The following is a 20,051-nucleotide window of genomic DNA, read 5'->3' as shown; positions in this document are numbered from 1 at the left end:
ATTTTCGTTTTATTATCTCTGAAGAAGTAAAATACGGAATTACTTCAACTTACGATCGGAATCGAATTCTGTTACAGGGGGGATAGTATACAATACATTTTAAAGTTTTTCATTATTTTATCCTTTAAAAAATTTGTTATGTTAACAACTAACGTTCTATGTTTTTCATAATTTCTATAGGAACATAAGAAGAAAAGAAAGGTTTAGAAACTTTGTTAGATTATGAAATAGTCAAAATTCGAAATTGAAAATTGGATATAACTAATGATCAAATGTTTCCATTAAAATTCATATATAACGGATGATAAGTTCCTCATAACATATTAAAAATGGAAAGAGATCTTCATTTGTGTATTTGGAAGATTTAAAACAAGATTTTCAATAAACCAACAGTTGAAGTAAAAATTTTGGATTGTATTGAAAAAATAAAATTAAACTGATGTTAAATAAAATGCAATAATCTTTAGTTCAAAATAGATTGCAATTTTGAAATTGAATAAACATTTCATCCGAGACATTTTATCATTCGGTAACAATTCTTGGTTTTTTAAGAAATAGTCTATGGGAATTTCTATACTGAGGAATTATACTCTCAAAATAAACTACGTTAAGTTTGCAAACATTTAAGAAAAAGTCTATGGGAATTTTTTGGTTTTCAAAGGAAATATCGGAATATTTTAACAATAATCGATTGTTAAAATTAATTTTTCATGAATTAAGTATAAAGAAAAACTGAATATTTATTTTATATTTATTTTATTAATGCACTAATGACTTTAAAATATTAATGAATTAATTCCTTTTCAGCTCTGTGAAGGGGCAGTCGTAGCAATAACACAATATTCTTTACGTTGTTGTTGTTGTTACTCACACAAATTTTTTTTAAGAAACACAATTTATGTTGTTGTTGCTGTCGTATTTATTTATTTTATTTTTATTTTTGTTGTTGTATTTATTTATTTTGTATTTTTATTTATTTATTTTTTCTCGTTTTTTGGCACACTCAAATATTTATTTTGTGTATGTATGAAAACTTTTTGTTGTTTAGCTTAATTTAAACTTAAAGTTTTAAATAAATAAAACTCTTTTTTATATTTTGTTTGATTTGCAATTTCCGTTCGAATGTAATGAGTATGAAAAAACGCACACATAAACAACACTCAGCATAAAATTTTGAAATAAATACTTTTATTTATTTTAATTTTGTATATTATTCAATTAGTTTTTCACTTTTATTTTTAAATTTTTTATAAAGTTGAAAACACTTTAAATTTTTGCTGCAATTTTCATTTAAAAGCTTGCACTTATTTGTTGTGTTTTTTATACTTTAATTTTTTTTCATTTTTTGTAATAAAATATCTCTTGGATACAATTGCTAGACACATAAATATAAGTAAAGAAATCGAGCCACGAACAAAACGTTCCGCTTGAAAAGCAACCGCACGGTGTGGATTCTAAAACGCAACTAAATTTAACTTACGATACTTTTCTGCTGTTTGGTATAAAAACATAGAAATACAAAATAAAACCGAAAATGAAAAAAAAAAAAAAAAAACAGAGAAACTAAAAGGCAACTTTGCACATGCTGCCGTTCCAATCATCCATCCATCCATGGCTGGCTAGTGGTGGTGGTGTATTTTACACAAAATTTTCTCGTTTCTTTCCACTTGGTTTGTCTGAATGCCGGGGAGAGTACGTACGTTTTGTATTGTATCTTATAGTACGGAATTTGTGGAGCAAATTTACAAAAAACTCAACCAAAAACCTCACATGGTGGTTGAAATCGTGTGTGTTTGTGTTTGTTTTTATGAAATTTTCAAGTCTCGTAATTTTTTTCTTATTTTGTTTTGATTATTTTTTTTCCTCTTTCAGTGTTGTGGATTGTAAGTTGAGTATTCGTATCTGTGAGATTGAATTTATGCATAGAGCATGAATATTCTCATTGTTTTGTTGTTCTGGAAAAGAGTTAAACTATTTTGTAGCATGATATAAAAGGTTTTTTCTGCATATTTTATGTATAGTTTTGCACGTTTTATTCAAAACGATATGTTTTCTAACTGAATGACATTGTTAATATGAGATTTTGAATAATGCACATTTTCACTGTCTAGAACGCGACATTATTACGAAAAAATAAGGAAATCATAAGGAAAGCATTTTAGTAGCACTATTTTAATTGTAAAAGATTTTGTTGTTTCCAAAATATTAGCTTCCTGAACGCTAAAAAATAGAATTCGTTATCGACTAAATCTAGAAAACAGAAAAAAATTAGCGAATTGGAACATAGAATTGGCTTTTATTAACTAAAGTTGAATAATGTGAATTTAACCTTTTAAATATGCATGTTAAAATAATAATAAAAAAATTGTTTTTGAAAAACACTTACGATAGCGAACGCGACACATTCTGAAAATATATATTAAACCACTTAATTAGAACGATCGTGGATAACAAACGATGTTTCAAAAGCCACATTGGAACGTGAACATTATATATCTTAAAATAATATTGTTAATATTTTTTTAAAATCTTTGACAAATGAAGCTAGAAACTTTGTCATTCTCACTCGGTGTATAATTTTAAGGATTCCTGAAGATCTGATCTAATCAACCAGTGAAATGCGAATTAGAACTACCTTATCCTCTAACAATAAATTTCCGTGAATTTTTCAAAAATATTTAAATTGCGAATTTAGCACATTAGAAAAATAGGATTTACCCCCAGTAACACGAAGTCTGGTTATGTTTTAACTAATAGTTATACTGACAGTTTTCATACAAAAATAATTTTAACCGACAATATAACTATTAGTTAAGGCATAACAAGACTTCGTGTTAATCGGGTTAATGAAAATAGTATTCGTTTTTCGAAAAATCTACAAATACAATAGCGAACGAAACACACTTTGAAAATCAAATTTAATTGTTTAGGGTGATTATTGTAGCAGTAACTATATTTTGTCACTTGATTAGAACAATCACGGAGTACTGATAACAAACGATGAGTATGGTACCGACATTGGAACATGTAATAATAAGTTGTTCAACGAAAGATTTCAGAAGATGTATGCGATCATTAATAAATATGTAAACAATAAATATGAGTACTATAGAGAAAACGTCAAAAGTAGATTTTATCACATATGGTTAAAAAAAAATGCGAAGATGCGTTATTTGTATTATTATTGCATATTATGGACAAATACTTGTACTTTGTAATCCCATTTCATTTAAATATGTTTGCTACGGTATAGCGTTAATTTTTTTAATGTCAGGTATTAGGGTGGTTTTATCTCATAGGGTAAAAAAAAATTTTAGAATTTGTTTGGGGGCACCACCCTAAAATGTTTCTTTCTGTCAGATTTAAGGATAGCCAAAGTTTGAGCACAATTGGAAGATGTTAACCCGTGACACTGGGGCCTCAAAGTTTTGAAATCTCGATTTTTTGGCAGTTTGGCGACTTCGGCGACCCATATCTCTGGAACGGCGAAAGCTATTTGCCCGTGTAATACATTAATACAAATTAAAGGCCATACTGTTTACAATATTTTACATTCTACACAATAGCGAGGAGTCAAGCTCATCACAGATTACAACCAATTACTTAAAAAGGATGAGCAACAAAAACAAGTCGCCAAACTGCCAAAAAATCGAGATTTTCAAAACTTTGAGGCCCCAGTGGCACGTGTTAACATCTTTCAATCATGCTCAGACTTTGGCAATCTTAATATCTAACAAAATGAAACATTTTAGGGGGGTGCCCCCCAAAAAAATCCGCCATCGATTTTTTAAAACCACCCAGTAGATACATATACACACTTAAAGTCTTTAGGCAAATTTTCTCATTATAACAACTAATATTAGCTGAAAATTCATTATATTACAATATAATGTACAATTTTAATGTAATGTTAAAAAAATAATTTGAATTTGAATTTTGAATCCCGGTAAACTTATATATGAAAATGCCCATATTTGATTGAAGTTTGATTCCACAGCTTTTGAAAATTCGTTGAAAAGTTCAACATCAACTGAGAGGTTTAAGTGGTACATCACTTAATGAGATCGACGCCAAGGTCACAAAGTCTTGCGCCCGATATCACGGATAGACTATTCATTTGTTATAAAGCAAAAAGGAAAGTAAAGATATTTCTTCAAGATATTTATATTTAAATTTTTATATTTACATTGACTTTATTTTGTTTAATTTTTGACGCTTATATTTGCCATTTGAAAGAATCCGGTTCCTCTAAAGGAAATTAACCACCATTTTTAAAATGTTAAACAATACTTATAGACATTCAACTTTCAAACTGATTTTTTAAAAATAGTAAAATTTTCAATAGCTTTTATTTTATCAATACCATGATAATTATAATAAAATTAATTTTTTCAAAATTATTTTTCTACTACTCATTAAAAATATAACATTATTTTAAAATTTTGAAAATTATTGTGATACCATTGAAATCTGTTTATATTTATACAAGTAAATCGTACCCTATATTTTAACAGATTGGTCACAAATTTAATTTTCTTAAAGAATATGTTCTCCTCTAACACTTCTTCCGATTGACCCCATTGTGAGACGTTCACAAAGAAAGTTGGGACAGTAACTGTTGGTTCAGTTAAAATCTTCTTATCTATTTATAATACAATTTTGGTATTAATATCCTTTACATTTAATTTCGGTCTTCAAAACTGCTAAATTGACATTCCTGTGTCCACTCCTTAATTTACCACTCACAATACTTTTATCAGGAAATTGTCTCTCATGCTATAGAATTTAATAATTTATTTGCAATTCAAATCCAGCAGACAAAGAAGAGTATCATTTCTCTTTTACACTTTTAGCAACTTAATTCAATGTTTTGTTTATTTACAAATTAAAATTTTTTGAACAAATTTCAAAAATGCTATAATTAAAAATGAATTCAAACAAAACAAATAGAAATAATAAAAAACAGCTTCTAAAGAAGAAAGTAAAAGTAGAATGAAATAAAATAAATTCCCCTACAGGGTCTAAAGAGAAACAGAGACATCATCATTATTATGAATGATTGAAAGTTTGATGATTTGTGTATTCAAATGTTTAAATGACTATAACAGACCGTCAAGAGTGAGAATGACTGACTGACTGGCTGACGATTAGAGTACAACAGTGTCAATACTTTGCTTTTGCCAGCAGTCAACATTCAAATACTTTTGTATGTTTAATAAGAAAACATAAAGAAAACCATCAAACTCAGTTTGTGAAGTTTTAATACATATTTGTTTAGTTTTACTGGTATAAAACAGGCAGAACGACAAACTGCCTGCCGGGCTGACTGACTGACAGACTAATCATAAGAAGTTGAAAAGTTCACTTGGGTTAATTAGTTTTTTCTTATTTTCTTTTTTTCTGCCTCTTTTGAGTCTTTAATCTTAAAGATTCAAATGTACGAATATGTTTTTATTATAAAGTGGCTGCTGTTTTTTGTATTCTCAAACAAGTATTTGTTTTGAAAACTGAATTGAAAATTAATGCATTTGAAACTTTTTTTTTTATTACTTTTTGCAAAATATTTTTGTTTATTGTATAATTTCATTTGAGTTGTTGTGTAGTCAGTCACTTTAGAAGCAACATGTGTTGGCAATATTTATTTGGTTTGATTCGATTTCCATTTGTTTTTGTCGTTTTTAATTTATTTGTTGTTGTTCTTGTTGTTGCTGAGTTTTGTTCATTTATCCCAATTATTATAGTTGTGTGGTGGGTGTGACAGACAGCCAGCAAAACGTTGTGATATTTAATGGTTTGGAAAATCATATAAAAATTCATATAAATATTTTTGCTTTTTCAAAAATTGTGCCAGTTTTTTTTTATTCATTTAAATAAGACTTATTATTTATAGTTTTGGAATTGCTCGTAATGAAACTGGGTCATATTTGTAAAAAGGCTTGCATTTAATCATATTTATACAAAAACGCTATTAGGGATATTCTTTTAAAATGAGTTTGAGTAAAAGGTGGGTTTACTTAACACGAAAGTTTATGAAAAAATATAAAAATTGTGTTATAATAGATTCTAAAATCATTCCTTAGATACAATGAATATTTGAATATTTATTGAGAGTATGAATTAAAAATGCGCGATTTTTTTAAATTTTTAGCTATCATTTTGAAGCATTTGTACAATAGGGATATAACTGATTTTGGCGAAATTTTTGGCATACCACCACATGATGGCCAATGTTGTATAAGTAATGAAAATCATTTTTTAGGTCATATGGAATCAGAAACATCACGCACCAACACCTATTTCTAAAATAAACCAATATTTTTTTTTTCTGAAAAATTATATAACAAATTTTTTTTTTGCAAATGTGAGGGATACTTCCCTTATTTGAAAAATTATATTTTGAAGTATGTCCGCAATTATTATTAAAATAAATTATATTGTATTTCAAAATAATTGAAAATATTTAATGAATTTTTCATATTTTGTAATGCTCTATTCGCCTATGCTATACCAATTTGCATATTTGCAAAAAAGGCCAATAGTTATATCCCTATTGTACAATATACATTTATTCAAAGTATTGTCCATTGTTAGCTATGACTTTTTGATATCTTTCTGGCAACATATGGATCCGGAGCCAAAAGAACTGCTCATCTTTTGAGGCCATGAACCAATCAAGCCAATTTCGAATACTCTATTTTAAGGTGAAGCGTAACCCACAGAGAGCGTTCTGCATCGATCGAAACAAATGAAGTCGGATGGGGCAAGGTCTGGACTATAAGACAGTTGAGGAAAAACTTTCCAACCACTTCTTCCTAAAGAGTTTTTAACAGGTATTGCAACATGTGGCCTAGCATTGTCATGATGGAGTATTGCGGTTTCATGTCTGGCCGAATATTCTGGTCGTTTTTCGGCCAAATGCTCGCTTCAAACGAATCAATAGTCTGGCCATATTTTGAGCAGCTCATAATAGATAGGACCCGTTTGCAACCACCAAATACTGAGAATTACTTTAGCGTCATGGATATTTGGTGTGGATTCGGCTGGTTGGCCAGAATTCTCATATGAGAAGCCGCAGAACAAAAGGTACTTTTTTGATTTTTTTTACAAATTGATTTTTTGGTATTTTTATAATATTAGGGTTGAAATCTTTTAGAAAAAATCAATTTCCCAAAATTTTTAATTTTCTAAAAAGTACCTTTTGTTCAGCGGCTCCTCATATGTCCGATCTCTTAAGCTTCGGGTTATCGTAATGGATCCATTTTTCATCGTAATTAATGATTAGGTGCAAAAATGATTTTCTTTTGTAGTGTTCAAAGTGTTCAAACATCTCACAAGGTCGCTCGACTTCAATTCGTATGGTACCAAATTTCTCTGCTTTTGGATGAAACCTGCTGCTTGCAAACGTTTTGAATTTGCTGCTTGAGTAGCTCCCAATGATTTTGCAAGATCTTGTTGAGTTTGACAACAATTTTCATGGAGTAATGCCTCCAATTCTTGGTCTTCAAACCTTTTTGGCTGACCTGGGCGATCTTTGTCTTCCGTGTCAAAATCACCACTTGTAAACCGTACAAACCATCTCTCGCACGTAGGGTTTTTATCCCGGGAATTCCAGGTACAAATTTCCCTGGAATTTGGCCAATTTTTCACTACACGATTCCCGGGATTTTTAGTCGGGAATCCCGGGAATTAAAAACTGACGAAAATACATAGAAAACAAGTAAGAAAGTATGGTCGGCCAAGCCCGACCATATAATACCCTACACTAAGTAAAAAAGCAAAAAATTTTCTTTTAAAATTTCAATAATTTATATTTTTGAGTGATTTTCGGAAGTGTGGTTATATGGGGGCTACGACCAATTATGGACCGATCACCATGAAATTAGGTCGTGTGATTTATGTCTATATTAAAGTTAACTATGTTGAATTTTGTGTGTTTACCAACATTTTTAAGCGATTTATGCACGTTAAACTGATTTTCGGAAGCGGGTCTATATGGGAGCTATGACTAATTATGGACCGATCGTAACAAAATTTAGTGACATGAATTTTGTGTATATAAAACTTGTTTGGAGCGGAATTTGTGGAGATATCCAATAGGCTTGGTCCTTGAGCCGAAAAAATAATATGTACCAAATTTTATCCAAATATCTTCAAAATTGCGACCTGTACTCTGCGCACAAGGTTTACATGGACAGCCAGCCAGCCTGCCAGCCAGCCGACCAGACGGACGGACATCGCTTCAGAAAGTGATTCTAAGTCGATCGGTATACTTTAAGGTGGGTGTTAGACTAATATTTTTGGGCGTTACAAACATCTGCACAAACGCATAATACCCTCCCCACTATGGTGGTGTAGGGTATAACAAGTTAGAACTCTATTTTTTTCACCAAAAAACAGTGAAAAGTTTTTTACAGTTTTTTGCTTATATCTTGGCAATAATAGACCGCTTATTATTATTATTATTATTTATTTGGGGTTTTTCGTATGCAAATTTAAAAAGAGAATTCATTATTTATAGAATTTATTCCTTATTGAATGATTCTAATTTCTTTAAATTTCTTCTTCAAATCCATAACAAAATATATTTAAAAATTTATTAAATGATTAAATTTTTCTTCAATTAAAATCTAGTACAAAAAGGTTTAATGCCCAGTTTTTGACTTGTTATTTAAATACGTATTTAGTTAATTTTAACTTAAAATTAAGTTGTATTTAAATACAGTTTGAGTTTTTCAGTGCTACATAATTTGTCTTATTTAAATAAGATAAAAGCACTACTAAATATCAAAAATTTATCGATAGTTTTGCTTAAAACAGCTGTTCAACCAAAACAAAAATTGATACATTTTGCCCAATAAGAAATAAAAGCTTATTAAACAATAAAATTGTTGGTAGGAACATGCTCAAAAGAAACTCCAATTGCCCCGCATCGGAATTGTAGTTTTAGCAAGACGCTGTTTTTAGCAAGACGCTGTTGTTTGGTTTTTTTTCACTACAATAGAGTGAAAAAAAACCAAACAACAAAAGTCAGCTGTCAAAAACATATGGTAGTTTATGAAACTTAAATAGAATTTAAATGGCCAACGTTGGCCATTTAAGTATCATTTAAAAAAGCACTGAGAAACTCATTTTCGTATTTAAATAGAACTTAAATATAATTCATATTTAAATACGAAGTCAAAAACTGGCTCTAAGACAATTCTTTCAATTAATTTTGTAAATGATTTGATTTAACAAAAATTTTGTCATTCAAAGTTTAAATAAATTCTGTTAACTTTAAAATTAATTCAGTTTAAACAAAGGCTTTGGAATGAATCTAAAAAATTAAATATTAGGAATGGAGTTATGGAATGAAAGGCTGACATTTAAGATTTTAGTGAATTAAGCTAAAATTTTATTAATTAATTCAAAGCTCTGATATTTAATAATTATAACACTAAGTTTTTATATGAAATTTGGCTATAATATTAATAATTTACAATATCATTATATATTTCGGGAACAGCCGGGTATCCGGGAATGTAGAAAAAAATTTCCCGATTTTCGGGATTCAAAAAAGGTCGGGAAATTAAAAACCCAACTCACACGTTGAAACACATTTACCAAAAGCTTTGGTGTGCTTCAGCGGCACTTTTTTTGCCAAATTAAAGAACTAAAGCAAAACTTCCCGTATATGACTCTTTGTTGGACGGAAATTCGACATTTTCGAAGCAAAAAAAAACTTTGTTCTTTACATTATAATGTTCCATAATTAAGTGAGAATAAATGACATATAAGTTATTTAATACGAAAACAGGGTTCAAAAGATACGCCATCTGTTGTAAATCACGCATTTTTAAGTCATAAAATGCCATTAGTGAAATAGGTAATCATCTTTTTTTCTTCCATACGTTCTATATATAAATTCATATATCATATATCATTTCATTTAATTTCCAATCGGATCAGTAGTTTAGAAGATTCAGATTTATCAACACATGTTTTTTGGTCGACCCCATTATTGTGCAGCGTTGCCAACGGATAATATTCATATTTATGCTTAAAATCTCACACTGGCAATTTTATTTTTGAATCTGTATCCTGTTTTTAATTATGTGTTGCATATTGATGTGTGATTTATCACAATTTAAAAATATGTATGTCTGATGGTTCAGCAAAAAGTACTTTTTATACATTTTAAGAATTGCAAAAAGTATTCTTTTTTCCTCAAATAACCTCAAATTACCCTAAATTTGTTGATCATTTAACAAATTTGCAAAATCCATTAAAAATATGTTGAATGTAAAACCAACAAAAATAAAAGAAAACAAATAAACTCATAAATTTTCTATACAAATTAATGTCAAAAATATGTATTTATGTTTTAAGCAAAAAAAAAAATTGTTCCATATGCAAACATACTTCTAGATACTTGCAGAAATCCTCAAATTAATCCATCTCACTTTACACTTTACATGTTTACATTTTGTTAAACGTTTTTCTCTTTTGATTTTACAACTACAACTTCTTTGTTTTTAAAAATAAACACTTTGCACACTATGTTTGTATGAATGTACTATAGAACCTGTATTTGTGTGAATATTTGAGATTGTATCTGTCAGTTACAATATGAAAAAGTCTATATGAAATACTTCAAAAGAAATTATTATGACGCATCTTCATCAGGGCAAATAATGGACGTGGACTGAGTAAAAGGCAAAAAAAAAGAAAAGTAAAACAAGACAAGTCACTCATTTTTACTCGCACACGAACAAACGAATAAATATACATGCTACTTGTAAAAGAGACAAGACAAGGCAGGCACAGGCAAAAACAAAACCGATCCATTAAAACAACATCAGTATCATGACAAACTATAAGATAAATTTAATACAAACAAACATACTGATGGATACAAAAAAAAAAACAGTAAACAACTAACCAGCCATACAACCGCACTATAAAATTCTACAACTCATAAGTGAAAATTACAAAACATATGGTATGAGTATTGTGGTTGTTGTTATTGTTTTCTTGCTGCTGCTCTTTATAAATTTATAATAACAACAAAAGTATCAAAACAAATAAACAAACAGACAGACATATTGAACTAATCATTTGAGATACAAACAACTACAACAACCAAGAATTTAATCACGGATACAAAACTATAAAATGATCTCGAAATTCATAGCAAATAGTTATACACACTCTCTTATATGCAATGTTTTCTCATGTATTTCCCAGATACAAAAAAAGGCTTGGTTTTTATTTTTATTGTATGATTTATACATTAAAGCTAAATTTTGTTTAATATTTATTCATGCATATTAATTAACAATTAAATTTTGTTGAAAAAAATACGTTAAATTTGAATTGGAATTTCTTGTTGTTTTCTAAGAATTTCATGTAACATTCTTATTAAAATGATTTTCTTTTAAAATCCACAATTTGTTTAAAACTTTTGTTTAAATACACATTCCACGTTTGTTTATTGTGTGCTTGCTTGTGTTATTGCCGGCTTTTTGTTTATGTTCCACATTGTTAAAGCTTTTGAGTGAAAGCTTTATTGTTGTGAGTATCTTTTGGTTTGTTTATTTTTAAGATACTTTTACAGGTAGTTTTAGGAAAAAGATACAAGTAAATTTGTATACTGAACGAGCTTTCTTAACGCTTTAAATAGCTATTTATTTTTAGCGGAAAATACACTTCCAAAATAATTTTCGTACACTAAAAGTGCAGGAAATATTAAAAAAGCAAACAATTCTGTTTTTTTTTTAAAATTAATCTAATAACAACAATATTCGTTGGAATAATCGTAGACATATTCGAATAAAATTGAATTACGATTATTAGTCGACTATAATTGACAATTATTATAAACTTTTTCTAATTAATACAGAATAAAAACGTGAATATTTTCGAGCGAATATTTAATAATTTCAATCTATAATTTAACAATACACAAGCTTTAAGTTGAAAACAAAATTTTCAATCTTTAACTATAAAAAGTACGTTCACTATCTTTCTTCAAAAACAAAAGTTTTTATTATTTTAACATGTATATTTAGATGGGTAAAACGTGCGCCGAAAGAAGAATGGTAGCCACAATGGGGTACTCGCGAAGAATTAAAAAGGTTGAGTAAATAATAAAGCAACTGAGAAGACGACTAAGATGAAGAGGTATAGAAATTGGCAAAAACAAGTAAGAGAGCAATACTTATGTACTCTTTTACCAAATTATACTTTAAAATACAAATTTTTTTTTCAAATTGTTTCCAAATTTTTTTTTTTAATTTTTAGAAAAAAAATTAATTTATTATTGAAAAAAAAAATTATGAAAAAAATTTTTTTTGGTTAAAAAAAAAATTCGGATTAAAAAATATTTTTTCCGATATTGACCCATTGTAGGTCCAACCTGCCGTATATAGATCGTTGAAGTGGACTTTGAAATATCTATCTTTTGATATCCATATTGTCTATATTAATGACAAAAATAGGCCAAAAATAGAGGTTGTCCCGGTTTTTTTTTCTTATACATATCTCGGCCATTTGTTTGTCGATTTTAAAGCGCAACCGATCCGGGAGAATTTCCGATATATTTATGTATCAATCATGTTTGTAAGTTATTTGGTGGCTTCGGAAAGTTTCAACATACAGACTGACATAATTATATTAACTCCGCTATCTATACCGATCCAATACACAGTGGGGCAGATTCAAAATGTTTTTGGAAATAAATCAAGCATTTCTAAACGGCTGCTCCCATCGGGATAAAATTTGACGTGGGTTTAACCAAGGAGTATTCGAGTTATTATTATACCCTATAAATGCTCAAGGGGCGGCGCTATAGGGGCTCAAAGTATGGTACCTTCGACATGTAAAATTTTTAAACACATGCCATTTTTTTGTTTCCCATCCGAATTTTTATATTTTGGAAAGCGCTCAACTTGCTTGTGCTATTTATCTCTTATAAATTTCGAGTTATAGGTATTTCAAAATTTAAATTTTTAAATTTTGCCATACCTTGGTTCGCTTTTTTAAAAATAGTAATTTTGGACCGATTTTTTTTTGTTAGTTACCCAACTAAATTATAATATACAAAATATTTCAGAGCAATATCAATTATGGATCCAACAATAAACGATTTTCAATTTAAAAATTCAAAAAATAGTAGATTTTTGCTATTTTTTGCTTTTATTAAAAAAAAAACGTTCCTTAAGATATATAACAAATTTATGTTTTTCTGTAAGGTATCTTTACGAATATTTCAACATTGGGCCACATGTCCTATGAGCAAAATTGTAAAAAATACAATTTTTGGGATTTTCGCTCCAATTTTTAGGAATTGCATGATTCCCTTTGATCTTTTGACAAGTTTTTTTGTACTTTGTTATTTAGAATAACAAATTTAAAAAATGTTGAAAATTTCATTGAGTTTTGTTAATAAATAAATTTTTTATTACATATTTATTGAGTTTCTAAAACTAAAATTTATATAAAAATGTTAATAGGATTGCAAAATATTAGGACCAATTTGATCCACGTTTATTCCGAACTAATTATTTTTGTTTAGATAAGTTAGTTTTTGGTCTGACAAAAAAAATTTCAAGTCAATATCTCAATTAGATTAAAAAATATGCCACTTTTAAAACTCAGTCTTTCAAAAATATTGCACATTTTCAGATTTTTTTTTGATAAATTTTCTTATTCAACAACAAGTCAATGGTTTTGACTTAGTCACATTTTATACTGAAATATGAAAAAGTTAAGATTAGATTTTTAGTTATGGCAGTAGTTTCGATCTATAAGCATAAATGAAAATATTATAGATTTTTTTATACCGTCAACTCAATCGAATACATTTTCAAAATAAGCGAATTAATAATATATGTAGAAATATCAAATATAATAACATTAATACTGTAATTATCGCAATAAATTGTGATAAACCCCCAAAACATATGCTTATGTACATAAACAATTTAACAATAATTCGATATTACTCAAAATAAAAACTGTCACAAAATTATTATTTTATTAATCCAATATTTTATCCAGTAATAAATACATACATATATTCGAAATTCATAAAAAAAATTTGTATGATAAATACTGCAATACAACAAAGACTGTCATTATTCATAAAACGAGATGATACGTGTATGAAAACTGTATATTAATTCATTAAATACAAATACTAATCACATAAGAATGAATGTGATTTTTCTCATTTTTGCCACAATCAACCAAACAAAGAAAGAAAGAAATAATGAAAAAATCTAGCAAAAAATTGTAAAAAGAGTGTGGTAGAAAAAATAAAGCAAAAAAGTACATTTTCATGATTAGAAAACATGAATACAATGAATACAGTCAGAGCCATGAAATATGTTTGGATTTATAAAAACACTAAATAATACAGAAAAGAAAAATAATGAAAAAAAAAACAATGTAGCATACATTAAGGGTGTTGTTGTATGATTTCTTTTGATAGCAGCAGAAAAATAGTCACACATTTACAGCTTGTAAAGTTAAACAAAACTAGAAAATAATGCATGTAGAATAATTGTAACAAAATACTCCATTTCTTTAGGGGGCATTAGTCGCACTTGTTTGCAACAGCTATAACAACAATGGGAAAGTATAGTTGGGAATGTGTGTGGTATTTATAAATTAGTATAAGTTATTTTTTTCTTGAAGCAGCTAAAACTATGCTCTAGTTTTTTGTTAAACATTGTGAGTTAAAAGTAGACAATACAAAATTTTTTTGTTGAGATTGTTTTCTTTTTTAATATCTAATCATAAAAACGGAGATGACCTGTTATTTAAACGATTTTTGTATTAATAACTTAGAAAGTTATGTGGAAACAATTTCCAACACATGATAATATCCATATACGTTTGAAACTACAAACTTCATGTAGTCAAATTGCATTTTTAGTTTTTCATCTCATAATCTTCTTTTGCTTTAAATTTCAAATTAAGTAAAAATTTAGTTTCTTCTTTTTTATTCCCTTCACCATGAGTTTGTCATTCCATTTGTAATTTCTAAATTTTTCATTTGCGACCCCTGTCAGACAAAGTATATATATATATGTATATTTTGGATCGTTATAGATAGCGAAGTTGATATAGCCATGTCCGTCTGTTACTTTCCGTAGCCCCCAAATAACTTACAAACATGACTGATACATTAATATATCGGAAATTCTCCCGGCTCGGTTGCTTTTTTAAATCGAGAAAATCTGCCCACAAATGGCTGATATATAAGGAAAAATCCGCGACAACCTCAATTTCTGGTCTATTTTTATACCCTTCACCTTCGTGAGAAGGGTATATATAAGTTTGTCATTCCGTTTGTAATTTTTACATTTTTCATTTCCGACCCTATAAAGTATATATATTCTGGATCCTTATAGCTAGCGGAGTCGATTAAGACATGTACGTGTCTGTCTGTTGAAATTAATTTTCTGAAGACCCCAGATATCTTCGGGATCCAAATCTTCAATAATTCTGTCAGACATGCATTCGAGAAGTTTGCTATTTAAAATCAGCAAAATCGGTCAACAAATGGTTGAGATATGAGGAAAAAACCAGAACAACCTCGATTTTTGACCTATTTTTGGCCTATATCTGAATTACTCAGTTATTAATATAGACACTATGGATATCTAATGATAGATATTTCAGAGGCCTTTGCCACGACGTGTATATAAGACCATAGTAAGTTGGACCTACAATGGGTCAAAATCGGAAAAAAAATTTTTTAACCCGATTTTTTTTCATCAAAAGTTTTTTTTTTCGCTAAATATTAAAACAAAATTTAAAAAAACTAAAAAAAGAAAATTTAAAAAAAATGTTAAAAACTATTCGAAAAATTTCTTCCTAAAAATGAAAAAACTGAAAAAAAAAATTTTTTTCACCAAAAAATTTGTTTGTCATAAATTTTTTCACTAATAAATTTAAAAAAAAATTTTGAAAAAAATTTTAAAATAATTTCGAAATTTTTTTTTAAATTTTTTAAAAAAAATTAAATTTTAAATTTGTATTTTAAAGTATAATTTGGTGAAGAGTATATACGATTCGCCACATCCGAATATAGCCATCTTACTTTTTTACTTATACTTGAGCTATTCTATGTATGACTTATAAATGCTGGATTTACAATAGGTGGATTTATTCCCACTTACTTATTAAACATTATAGTGTAAACAACAACAACATTTTTTTTTTTTTTTGCTTCGTAAATGTCAAATTTGTACCAACCAACAAAACGTCATATGCGAGAAGTTTTGATTTACTTCTTTAACTTGAAAAAAGTGCAGCTGAAGCACACCGATTACTCACCAAAGCCTATGGTAAATGTTTCCCATCAGTTTCAACGTGCGAGAGATGGTTTGTGCGGTTCAGAAATGATGATTTTGAGACGGAAGACGAAGATCGCCCAGGTCAGCCAAAAAAGTTTGAAGACCAAGAATTGGAAGTATTACTCCATGGAGATTATCGTAAAACTCAACAAGAGCTTGCAGAATCATTGGGAGCTACTCAAGCAGTAATTTCAAAACGTTTGCGAGCAACCGTATTCATTCAAAAGCAGGAAAATTGGGTACCATACGAACTGAAGCCGAGAGACTTTGATGATTGAACGCTATAAAAGAAAATAATTTTTGCTCCGAATCATTACTTGCGATGAAAAATGGATTCATTACGATAACCCGAAGCGCAAGAGATCGTACCTAAAGGCCGGCCAACCAGCCGGATCGACACCAAAGCCAAATATTCAGGTAATGCTCTGTATTTGGTGGTAGCAAAAGGGTCCTATCTATTATGAGCTACTGAGCCCATAATATGGGGCCAACATGAAACCGTAATATTCCATCATGACTCTGACACACGTTGCAATACCTATTAAAAACTATTTAGAATGGAGTGGTTGGGAAGTTTTGCCTCACCAGCTTTATAGTCCAGGCCGTGTCATTATGATACATCTCGATGCCTTAATAGAAAAAGGCCCTAACTCGTGTTTTTTTTGTAAGTCCAGATTTTCGTTTGTTTTGATAAAAATATCGACTTAAAATAGCACGAGTTAAGGCCTTTTTATATTAAGGCATCGATCTACACTATATTACTATGTGGGGAGGGTATTATGCGTTTGTGCTGGTGTTTGTAACGCCCAAAAATATTAGTCGAACACCCACCGCAAAGTATACCGATCGAGTCAACTTACTGACTCGATTGCTCTCGAAATGGGACTTTATTGGTCATCAAGATAATTTTTTAAATATCCAGACAAATTTTTAAACAAATAAGTTTTATATACAAGTAAATCACACCTACGAATTTTGTGCGGATTCAATCATAATTGCAAGTAAAAATATTATACCTGAAATTTTAAAGTTGTTTAAAAAGGATATCGTAGTATGCAGTTCTACTATTTAGAGCCATTACTCTCATATGTATATGGTGTGATTCATGTGTTAAAAATGCCTTTGTATGACGTTATGATTTCATTATAATATCGATGTGATATGAAAATTCTTTTTTTAATTATGACTAGTGTAGCCCTCGTAAATATGACTCCCACCTATGGCTGTTTAAAAATCCAAATAAAATTTTGTGAAAACAATTGCTGCAGCTGCAATTTATTTAATATTAAAAACTAACTGTTCAATGGCATTAAAATATGGTTAAAAGAAACAAATATAAAACTCATATATAATTAATAAAAATCAAAAGCAATTAACACAACATTCAATTAGCCCAGTTAATACTTATTTTTTTTTACTATTAGTAAAACTAGCGAATAATATGAACGTGTAAATGCGCTATTTGTTTTTCTGCAGCCATTAAAATGTTAAGCTTCATAATTTTTTCAAGTCATTTCCGTAAGTTAATAAATGATTTTCCAACACGAAATTCAATTAACTTTCTACACACATAATTTTCATCAACAATTCAAATTGCAAACAAAAAAATTATTTTATAAAGAAAACAAAAAACAAAGTATTGAAATTTCACCTACTACCCGAGTGAGTTCATAATTTTGTTGTTTTAATTTTTCACATTGTATGGCTTGACAGACAATTGGTGACATAAAAATTCGCAAATGAAAAAAAAAACATTGAAATAGTCAAGTGACACGCAAAATATGTTACATGTCATGTCATTGAGCCATAAATATGCGTGGATGACAGACAATTCGATACTTGTAGTATTCATTGTTGAACGGTTGCTTGCACATTTTTAGGGCAGTTTGCTGTTTTAGCAGTTTATTCCTGGGAATTCTTTTTTTTTTTTTTGAGATTTAATATCACCACCAGTTTGGTGTCTCTGGGGTGCATTAGAATGTGACAGGGGGTTCTAAATAACAACAACTTACTTCTTTGTGTCATTTTCAATTGACTTTGACTTTGTTTTTCATTTTATTGCTTTGAAATCTATTTATTTTGAAACATTTAATTGAGTGCATTTTATTTTTAATTACAGCTAACAAAAAATTGAAGATATTTATTTTGTACTTGTTGCTATAAAATTCATTGGCAACAAGTTGTTTTTTTTCATTTGTTATTTGAGCGTATTTCAACTTACGTGCAATTAGATCATAAAAATCCCAAACAATTTTGTATTTTTTTGTTTTCATGGATAGCCACACTTACCTAGAAAGATACAAAGAAACAATAAAAATAAATAAATTGATTAAAGGCAATCAAATGAAAAGAGAAGAAAAATAAAGAAAATAAAATTCTGTTTTAATTGTTTGCAATAAAATTAAGAATAGAATACTAAAAATAAACATTTCAGTAGACGAAGATATAAAAATAGCATTAAATTGTTTCAATTTGTGTATATGTACCAGTACATACATATCATAATATTTGGGATTATTTAAATTCCTATAAGATCAATTTTAGTTTGAGAGATTTAATATATAAATAGAGAAAACAGATTCGGTTGCTCACATAGAATTTTTCGGTTCTATCAAATTAAAGCCAGTTGATAAAGAAGAATTTCGGTTGAAACAACCAAAGTTTTGTTAACGCTTCTTAAATGTTGTAGTCACAACTGTAAAATTCGGTTAGTAAGCTAGAATCATTCGATTGGCAACAAATTCTGTTGCTGCTACGAATCTGTTTTCTGTGCTTAGTAATGCCATTTATTCATAATTCAAGTTTGTATTAATCAAATATATGGGGCATTTCATGTCAAGTCAACCAACTTTTGAAATCGATGTCTTCCGATCGGGATGAAATTTGCATCAAGATATCCCACTCGCATCCCACTATGCGACCAAATAGGTCTTAAAGGAAAAGATCTAAGCTTTCCTTTGAGCAAAAAAATTTAAAAAAGGGTCCATATTGGAAAAAAATTCGATTTTGCAAAAAAAATTCAAAATTTCTATTTCTTGAATAACAAAATATTTATTTTGATAGATATCCCACTCGCATCCCACTAAGCGACCAAATATGTCTTCAAGGAAAATATCTAAGCTTTATTTTAAGAAAAAAAAGATCCATTTTAAAAAAAAGTCAAAAAAGTTTTTGATTTCTGAAAAAAATATGAAATTTTTTTTTAATATTTTTTTTTTTGAAAAATTGAAGAAAGAGCTATCTAAACTATTTGGGACATATTTTGCTTAGAACAATATATAATAAGTTACATGGATAAGAAAAAATACCTGCTTGGACAAAATGTCAAATTTGACCCCTCTAACTCAGACAGTTCTCGACCGATCTTATTGAAAAATTGTATCTGAATTACTATTCAATAGAACTAACCTTGGTGCAAATTTCTACCCGATGGAAAGACATCGATTTCAAAAGTTGGTACACTTGACATGAAATCCCCCATATACATACCCCTTTTTATAGAAATTGTGTTAATCTAATGAGGAACACTTGACATTGGTTTACAATTCCATTTAATTTACTATCATTATCATATGTTGTGTTCATTCAATTTTCTTATATTGTATTATTTCCCTAGAATCTGACTCATTTAACTAACAATTATTGGCAAATATGTACTTAGTATGTAGTACCCAGTTATTTATTTACATACACAATCAATTGTTG

At 28.8% G+C, this 20,051-nt stretch overlaps 1 protein-coding gene across 6 annotated transcripts in view; it reads right to left on the bottom strand.

The window, feature by feature from the left end:
* Nucleotides 1-20,051, bottom strand: part of spri (sprint) — a 352,783-nt gene that overhangs the window by 203,554 nt on the left and 129,178 nt on the right. For 2 of the 6 annotated variants that reach the window (XM_065510261.1, XM_065510266.1), the window contains exon 1: nucleotides 872-1,221. The exons of the other annotated variants lie outside the window; for them this stretch is intronic. The gene's annotated coding sequence lies outside the window, so the exon portion shown is untranslated. Of the gene's footprint in view, nucleotides 1-871; nucleotides 1,222-20,051 lie in introns of those variants that run through there. 6 annotated transcript variants of the gene reach the window in all.

The sequence above is a fragment of the Calliphora vicina genome, chromosome 4 (assembly GCF_958450345.1).
Source record: "Calliphora vicina chromosome 4, idCalVici1.1, whole genome shotgun sequence".
Lineage (NCBI taxonomy): Eukaryota > Metazoa > Arthropoda > Insecta > Diptera > Calliphoridae > Calliphora > Calliphora vicina.
Note: the sequence above shows the minus strand (reverse complement) of the source record. Positions and strands in the feature narration are given on the sequence as shown.